Raw genomic sequence first — 9,674 nt, 5'->3', positions numbered from 1 at the left:
TCTATGGCACCCAGGACGCTATTAAAGTCCTGGTTGCCATAGTAGTAGTGGGGAGCGGGGGAGCGGTATACTTACAGTCCGTGCGGCTCCCGGGCGCTCCAGAATGACGTCAGATCGCCCCATGTGCATGGATGATGTGCCATGCGATCACGTGATCCATGCGCCTGGGGCGCCCTGACGTCACTCTGGAGAGCCCCAGGAGCCGCACAGACGGTAAGTATGCTGCTCCCCCGCTCCACTTTACCATGGCTACCAGGACTTTAGCGTCCTGGCAGCCATGGTAACCATTCAGAAAAAGCTAAACGGCGGATCCGGTAATGCGCCGAAACGACATTTAGCTTAAGGCCGGATCCGGATGAATGACTTTCAATGGGCATTAATTCCGGATCCGGCCTTGCGGCAAGTGTTCAGGATTTTTGGCTGGAGCAAAAAGCGCAGCATGCTGCGATATTTTCTCCGGCCAAAAAACTTTCCGGTCCTGAACTGAAGACATCCTGATGCATCCTGAACGGATTTCTCTCCATTCAGAATGCATTAGGATAAAACTGATCAGGATTCTTCCGGCATAGAGCCCCGACGACGGAACTCTATGCCGGAAGAAAAGAACGCAAGTGTGAAAGAGCCCTTAGGCGTATTTCAGAATAGTAGATGACCCCCATAGTTTGTGTGGCACTGCCGCCATTACTGAATACATCCCATTGAGTAACTTTCTAATCTCCAGTTAGGATTCCTGTGGGAATGGCGCAGGTTGCCCCTAGTAATAATGTGGGGAATATACATTAGCACGGTGCGCCATTCCCACAGCTCCAGGGTTTACGGTCTGACACACCGGGGGCACGCTGTCAGCACCGAGCACACTGTGGGACGTGTCACTGTGGCTCAGCCTCCCTCAGAGACCGGACAGCGCGTCACCACAACCTGCCACATAGCAGCAGCAGGCGCCCTCCCTCCCGCCTTTTACAGGACGGGATCACAAAGGCGGCGGCGGCACCGGGAGGAGGAGGCGCTGCACACGGGACTGACTAGGTAGGCGGCGGCGGCCTCCGTAATGTCCGGGGCAGGCTGCTCTGCACACAGCGGTGGGCGAGGAGGCACCGGAGACGTGTGTCAGCGGCACGGACTCCTCGGGGCTGCGCAGTGTCAGGCAGTGCATGTGTTGTACTTTATTGTGTTTTCATCCATTACACAGCGGGGGTTGTATGATCCTTGTACACCCCAAGGTTTGGGGGGAGACTCCCGGAAGCCGCCCCCCCCCCTTTTTATTTTTTATTTATTTTTATTTTTTAAGATTTTTTTTAAGCCACGCCCACATTTAGTATGCCCATCTAAAAAAAATGGATATTTGGGTCTATAAGGCTATGTTCACACAGAGTTTTTTTTTAGTAGCTGTTTTTTATTCCGACAAGGTTTTTGATCCTGCCCATCTCAGTGGGGGGTTTGGATGGGTATTTGACGCGGATTCCGCCCCAAGAATGAACGCCTCGCTTCTCTTTTCCACATTGTGGTTTTTAAAAGGAGAAATAAATAAAATAAAAAAAACTGTGCAAATTAATGAGCATTTCTGCTGTCAAAATCAACAAAGATTTTCAAGAATTTTTGGTTACCTTTTTTTTTTTTTGGGTCACGGAATCCAGTGGCAAAAAAGCTCCATGTGAACATATACCATAAAGGGCATCTGTCAGCAGTTTTGTACCTATTACACCAGCTGACCGGTTACATGTGCCCTTACAGTAGCAGCTAAAGGCATCTGTGTTGGTCCCATGTTCCTATGTGTCCACATTGCTGAGAGAAATGATGTTTTAATATATGCAAATGAGCCTCTAGGAGCAACGGGGGCGTTGCCGTTACACCTAGAGGCTCTGCTCTTTCTGCAACTGCTGCGCCTGTTGCACTTGACAGGGTTGGGCGCAGTGGCGTACATAGAGAAGTGAGGGCCCCATAGCAAGGATCAGACCAGGCCCCCACACAGGACAGAAGGGTTTCTGCCTAAACCCCTTTCAATGACCCTTGGGCCATTTTTCCACTGTCTCATTTGCTAAACATTGTTCCTTTAGGCCTCTTGCACACAAACGTATTTTCTTTCAGTGTCCGTTCCGTTTTTTTTGCGGACCATATGCTGAACCATTTGATTTAAATGGGTCCGCAAAAAAAACCTGAAGGTATTCTGTGTGCCTTCCGTTTCCGTATTTCCGTTCCGCTAAAAGATAGAACTTGTCCTATTATTGTCCGCATAACAGACACGCATAGGACTGTTCTATCAGGGGCCAGCTGTTCCGTTCCGCAAAATACGGAATGCACACGGACGTCATCCGTATTGTTTGTGGACCGCAAAATACGGTCCTGTGCAAGAGGCCATAGAGGGTAGAGTCCTGACCAAGTTTTCACCTCCAGTAGAAGAGAAGATGATCCCAACCAACTGGGCCTCCTCTTGCCCTGGGCCCCATAGCAGTCGCTATGTAATGGTAAAGCCTCCCTTGCTCCTAGAGGCTCATTTGCATATAGTAAAACATCATTTCTCTCAGCAATGCGGTCACATAGGAACATGGGACCAACACGTCTTCAGCTGCCAAGCGCACATGTAACAGGTCAGCCTGTGTCATCGAGATCTGCACTTCACTATAGAGTAAATATAAAGGTATGGCGATGTGTTGGCTTTCTAGGGTCGGTGCGTGGTGTCAGCGCGCCAAACATAGCGGGAGCAGAACCGGTCTCGTTAGGCCAAAATCACACACAAAATTTTGCTGCAATTTTCTTGGTATTTGTTTTTTGCTCGGTTCAAAACCTGTGGCCAAATGTTCCTTGGGGTTGTGCTATGTCAAAGTCTCATCCATAGGTTGGGGATCGGATGTGGACCCATTCATTTCATCAAAAGATGCGGACAGCGCACCAGTTTTCCCGCATCTGTTCAAAAAAAGATAGAACGTGTCCTATTCTTGGCCATTTTGAGGACAAGAATAGGCATTTCTAAGAAAAGGCAGGACGTGCTGATCTGCAAAATGTGTAACGCAGGCGGCTGGTATCCTTGTTTTGCGGATCGCAAAAAGGATACGGTCGTATGAATGCCCCCCTTAGGGATAAGTGTTTATAATGGGACAATCCCTTGAATTGGTTGAGGACCAGGGTCATGTCGGTCTTCGGGACCATAAAACAGATGAGTCATTTTTCGTACCTGTCAGTTAAAGGGTCCGCACACTCGCAAATTTGGTCTGGCGGTTTTTTATTGAATGGGTCTGCAATGCGGAGTCATGGAGCCAATGCGCTTCGGTGGCATTTCAGTCCGCAAAAAATATACAACATGCTCTATTTTTTTGCTGTGCAGACAGATCGCGGACCCATTCAAGTAGAATGCGTCTGCATCTGTCAGCACAGGCCACACGGATGGTGCCCGGGCAATTTGTAGGCCCCAAAGCACGGCACGGACGGCACACATTCATGTGCGTGAGCCTTGAGGCATAAGGGTTTGACTACACAGCGATCTTGATCACACGATAGTAGTTGCGCCCAGGGATCGCAGTGTAGCAATGCTATCATAGAGATGAATAGGGTTCCCGTGAGACTTTTTATTTTCAATTTTGCGGTCGCGGCAAATGTGCGATTAACACTTTTGTCTAGAAATGCTTTTTTTTTTTTTTTTTTTATGCCGGCCCCTACTGGAGTGAGTGTGCTGTGATAAATATGGAGTGAAACTAATTACCATAGCGAACCTTGACCACATTCCCACCTACTTTTTCAAACTGGAGTGGTGTAAACATGCAAAATGTTGCAAAACTTTAGGGCAAATAAGTCCAAAAAGTTGCAAAATCCTATTTCAAAGCCAGAGAGGACCTTTCATGAGATTCTTTTTCAACTTTAATACCTGAGTATGTAGTCCGCCTCCAGCAGATACCATTGCTTTTTTTGCTTTTTTCCTAGATTGTCCCCTCCATTGAACGGCTATGCCCCCCTCGGTACAGGGGGGTGCAGACCTCAGCTCCCCTCAGCGGGCGTCTCCTTCTCCCTGGCTGCCACGCTGTCCATTTGCTGTGGACCTCTTCACAGTCAGTGAGAAGACGAGCTGTTCTCATCAGATTCGGTAACTCTCTTGAGAACAGGCTATGTAAGGGAGTCCAGCGAGGTAGTGGAGTAGCTGTTCACTCCAGACGCATGGATGACCTAAATTATGCACATTCATCCGGCAGCGCAGAGGGGAAATGACCCCCTATGAAGCATGCGTATGGCCTCATGTGCAAGTTCTTATGGAACGTTAAAAAAGAGCTCCCGTGTGCATTCGGTGTTTTTAACACTGCCCTCAATAGAAAGGGCTGTTTTTGACCGTAAAAACGGTCAAAAATAGAATTTGCTGTGAGATTCTCGGATCGGGAACACAGATCTGTGAAAATAATGGATGTGTGCTGTGCACGACCCTACCGAATCGTATGGGTCACCCAACTGTATAAAACAGAGTACACACAGATGGTGTTATTGTGCATGTTTTTATTTATTTTTACGGACCCTTTGATTTGAGTCTAGCATGAGAATCAACTAAAATAGAGCATACTGTGATTTTCTCTGAACGGACAATTGGCCCATTGACTTTAATGTGTCGGTGTTCAGTTGGGGGTCCGTCCATTCTACACTTGGACACCATATAAACCTGAAAATCAGACTTCTGAATAATCCTTTTAGGGTTTACACGTTGCAGAAATTTCTGTGACTGAAAATCCTCTCCAAAAATGTAATTGGAGATGTTACTGCAGCATGTGCATGGAATTATTATTATTATTTTTTTTACAAATCCCATTCAAATATATGGAAAGATTTCATACTTCTGGAATGGAAAACTGCCATGTGCGAACATGTGCTTATGGAGGTATTACATGGTTAACAATGTTACTGTTTAAAAACAGCCGCCTCTGCTTGACCAACACTGTCTGACAGCCCAGACCCACCTCCGCCGCCCTCTTCTGGATGGCCGATTTTCGGCATATTTGACACGTAGTGGAAGGATCTCTGCCGGACCCCATTATATTCAATGGGGTTCGGCCGACAGTTGGCAGTATCCAGCAATGTCGGATCCAGAGAACTCCGGCAGGCTGTTTCCTACCGGAATAGCCTGCTCGAGCCTCTGATGTCAACTAGCCTTAGCTTTCTAGGTTTCCCGCCTAGGTGTGCCAATTTGTTGTCTGCCTATGTACCAAACTCTGCCCGTTTACTGTTTTTTGATCTTCTGCTGACCTGACCTGTGACTGTTACCTGTATTGATCCTATGCTTTACACCCTGACCTCGGACTCATTCCTATATTGCAAGTACTACACCAGCAGTCTGTCCCTGACTACGATTCTACCTGACCTCTCTGTGACCTGCACAAATGTCTCTAAACCCCATGATTAAGCCGTTAACCACTCGGAGACTATTTAAGGAGCTAGTGGTCTGGTGGGTCCCCTGCAGCGAAGTCCAGATCCCTGTACATGAGTTAAAGGGATGACACCCTTATAATTAGCCCTAAGCCATATCTGCTGGTTAACACAGTGGTTCCACACCCACAGCCGTAACACATGGTAGTGTTTAGTGTCCAAAGAAATGTATAAAAAAAAACTATTCATATATAGTATATGTAACATCTGCATTTTTTTTACCTAAAAAATGCAGAATCAAAATGCCACGGCCTGTGTGATCCGATCTCATATTTTTAGCCACAGCTGGGCATGCATCCAATATCACTTCTTCTTCCAAATTGGCATGGAGATTAAGGAGAGCGGGAAAAAGCTCATCAGAGCCAACAGGGCTTATCACCCTGCCAAGCTCTTTAGTCCAAGGATTGATGTTGAGGATCTCGACACCCGGACCCCACCAGTCAAAACCTCTGACATAATAGAAGTTCCGCAAAGATATAATGACAGCTTAATGAAATAGCAAGAAAAACGGCAACAAAAGGGGTTTGCAAGAACCTAAGTATTGATAGGTCATTAGTATCAGAATTGTGGGTAGTACAACTCCCAACACCCCCTGGAATGGTAGCAATGATGTTGTACCCAGCACACAGGCTCCTGAGCTCCACTGTCAGAGGGAGGTAAATCCACCATACCTGGCAGTGCTGGCTGGTTTTTATGCCTGTCAAAACCCGGCCTGGAACATGGGGAGTAGTCACCCACCCAGCACTTTGACTACTGCCAGTAAGAGCCGTCCCAGATCAGCTATAACAGCCATGCTAAATCTTTAGGGGTCAATTAGCAATAGCTGCTGCTGACACATAAAATACCAGCTCTTACTTCACCGAGGCCAGGAACCTCGGTGACACATACCTTCCATTCACGATGATTCCAGGTACCTTCTTACACCAGGTATGGCTGCTACACAGTGGACGGAGGTACTGTATCTAGTTATGGTACTTTATTCTGACAACACAGCCGCTGCAGTCAGCTGATTGGAGGGGGTGCCAGGAGTCAGACCCCCCACTGATCTAATATTGATGAGCTATCGTAAAGATTCTGTAGGTCCCAGAGAAAAGTGTGAACAAGGTCTATGTGGGCATACTAATTAGATAGCTGTTGGCCAGATGTTTGTTCGACCCACAGTTATTTCTCCTGACTTTCTCCTAAATCCAGACTCCTAGCAGACACCTCTGGCACTGACTTATCTCTCTTTGGAGCACAAAAGCTGGCATGTTAAAATCCAAAGTGTGCAGTCCCGTCAATGAAGAATTGGTTTTGATCAGAACAATGGAAAAATAAACGGTGATGTGAACCCGGCCTTATGTGTATGGGCACCTATGACAAACAGACCAAGGTTGGAGTTAACTCTAAAGGGTGGCCATAGCCATTAGATAGAAGTTGGTTGATGGTTGAACAGTCATCTAGTGAATTATCTTTTCCAGACACAGTTTAGTTCATATCGGTCATTACAGTTTTTCACATTGACCATACATGTTCAATGAAACCAACCATAGATGAAAGATCTTCCAGGGAACGTTCTTTCAAAGAAACATCTTTCAAACACGGCCAACTTCTTTTCAGATGATAATGGTCTGTCATTGGTCAGATAAAGTAATGATTTTGTTGTAAAATTTTACCTGACAAGACAATCATTTTGGCTTGAATTGTCCGTTTTGATCAACTCGCTGTAGCCTAGTGTGTATGACCATCTTTACTTTATGAACATGATGTGGCACACAGGAGTTAAGGTTCCTTTACACTTATTAATTGAGCAGATTGTTGGAAAAGAAGCATTTCTTCCTATCAGTCATCTGCTCATCAGTACAAGCAGCGATCTCCTCCACAGTATGGGGAGGAACAATCGTTAATGCCATCACTCATCCCCATACAGGATCATTGTTTGCAGAGTGCTGTTTAGACACCATGATCTGCCGCCGGAAAACGTTTAGGTGACCCGACCAACAATCCTATTGCCCGATGAACGTGTGTTTCGATTGTTCATCGGGTAATCTGCGGCACCTTTACACCAGCAGATTATTGATAACGAGTTTTCATATGAAAAGTCGTTAATCATAATCTGGCCGACCATCGGGCAGTATAAATCACGCTTTAGATGACTAGAGTAATATTGGAACAATCCAGCTGAGTAAGGGTCGTGATCCGGTCAGGTTGTGGCTGTGCTGCGGTCAAAAATAATTGGCCAATTAGCCCGCAGCTTCTTTTCAAAGAATGAACCGCCCTGTTTAGTTGGTCTTCATTGTTAATGGCCGCTTGGTATTGAAGTTGCCATGCGGCCATTAACAATGAAGACCGACTAAACAGTGCGATCTTCATAGGTTTAAATGAAAGGCAGCTGTGGGCTAATTGGCGAAGCTGTTCCCTTTGTACTTAAAGGGGTTGTCCACTTTTTTTTAATATATATTGATGACCTATCCTCAGAATAGGTCATCAATATCAAATCGGTGGGGGGCTGACTCCACTCGAATAGCAAGGAGCCGTCCCATTGAAGTGAGTAGGTTGGCTTAGTTGTAATTACACCTGCTCACCGCTTCCGTTGTGACGGTGATGAAGACAATGAAGAGAAGTCATTGCTCGTACCAGTGCTGCTTTCTCCTCAAACAGCTGATCCGTGGGGGTACCGGGTGTCAAACCGCCGCCGATCTGATATAGATGACCTATCCTGATAATAGGCCATCAATATAAGAACTCCAAATACAAAAAACTCGCACGGCCTCAATCACCATAAACATAATGGTAAAAAAATGAAAATAAAAGCGAACATCCCCCTTTAACCTCTACATGTTCCACACACTCTCCTCTGTAAGTATGGAGACTCTGCCCTTGTCCCTCCATAGGGACAGTATGTGGCTCTGGTACCTCTCCCGAGTGCTGATGGATCTGCTCATCGGGCAGCCCTGTTCTGTACAGCAGCAGCTTGTGTTTTAATATATTGATTTCCCTTCTTTCCTCATAGTTATTGGTTTGTCCTGTATTACTTTTTTTTTTTTCTTTGAGAAATCCTTAGCGCTGAAACTCAGATATAAATCCCTCTTCATTTGATGCACAGCAGGTGGTGTAATTCTCTGGTGATGGAGCAGGACGTACAGTATGTCTTGCAGCGTATCGTGGTAGGAAGCAGAGAAGCAAATATTTCTGGTTGCACGAAAGATGTGACCATTGGTTGATGGGTTCACTGGAAGAAGGTTTGGGAAACCTTTCAGATATATTACGAAATAGAACATCTGCAGTATGGTAGCACTGGGGTTCAGGGTTAAAATCTGACCAAGAACTATATCTGCATGGAGTCTCACCCAGCAAAGACATGCTGGTAAGTTATTTGGCTTCCAATGAGATGGGGAATTTCGCTTGTGAGCCCCACTGAGGACGACGGATAATGACAAACTGATCTGCAAAATACATTGCTATATTACACAATAGGAAATAAAATGGTTTACAATGTTGGTACTTGAGTCACGCCTTTTATGGGAGGGAGAAACTAATGGGGATTGGGGCAAGGCAGCTGACGGGGGGAGTTGAATTTTGTTACCTTTGTGCAGAATCAGCAGTCAATGGAGAGAATAAAGATATGATCACTGTCAGTATATTAGGGCATAGAGGGAGAGTAAGGCTACTTTCACACTCGCGTTTTGGCTTTCCGTTTGTGAGATCCGTCATGGGCTTTCACAAGCGGTCCAAAACGGATCAGTTTTGCCCTAATGCATTCTGAATGGAAAAGGATCCGCTCAGAACGCATCAGTTTGCCTCCAATCAGTCACCATTCCGCTCTGGAGGCGGACACCAAAACGCTGCCCGCCTGACGAAACTGAGCCAAACGTCCTGGCACACAATGTAAGTCAATGGCGACTGATCCGTTTTCTCTGACACAATCTGGCACAATAGGAAACAGATCTGTCCTCCATTTAACTTTCAATGGAGTTCATGACTGATCCGTCTTGACTATGTTACAGATAATACAAACGGATCCGTTCATGGCGTAACGGATCCGTTTTTGCAGATCCATGACGGATCTGACCAAAACGCGAGTGTAAAAGTAGCCTAATCAAGACCGGGCCTTTCTGCTTTGGTCTTGATATCCCCTGCACTGTTGGAGGATGTGCCACATTTATGATAGGGCACATGCCTCGTCATTAGGGATAAGAGAACCCGAACTTTACAGTTATAAATTGTAGGAATCCCGTTATGGATTCAGTTATAACTGAATATAACGAAATTTTATGACAGAATGCAAAACGGAAGCCTTT

General features: G+C 46.0%; 1 protein-coding gene across 1 annotated transcript in view; it reads left to right on the top strand.

Moving 5' to 3' along the window:
* Window positions 1-875: 875 nt before the first annotated feature.
* The window catches only part of TRIQK (triple QxxK/R motif containing), a 136,903-nt gene continuing 128,104 nt past the window's right edge, over window positions 876-9,674 (top strand). Inside the window, exon 1 of the mRNA XM_044294335.1 lies at window positions 876-1,026. The gene's annotated coding sequence lies outside the window, so the exon portion shown is untranslated. The remainder of the gene's footprint in view (window positions 1,027-9,674) is intronic.

The sequence above is a fragment of the Bufo gargarizans genome, chromosome 5, assembly GCF_014858855.1.
Source record: "Bufo gargarizans isolate SCDJY-AF-19 chromosome 5, ASM1485885v1, whole genome shotgun sequence".
Lineage (NCBI taxonomy): Eukaryota > Metazoa > Chordata > Amphibia > Anura > Bufonidae > Bufo > Bufo gargarizans.
This window is presented reverse-complemented; position numbering and strand designations above follow the sequence as displayed.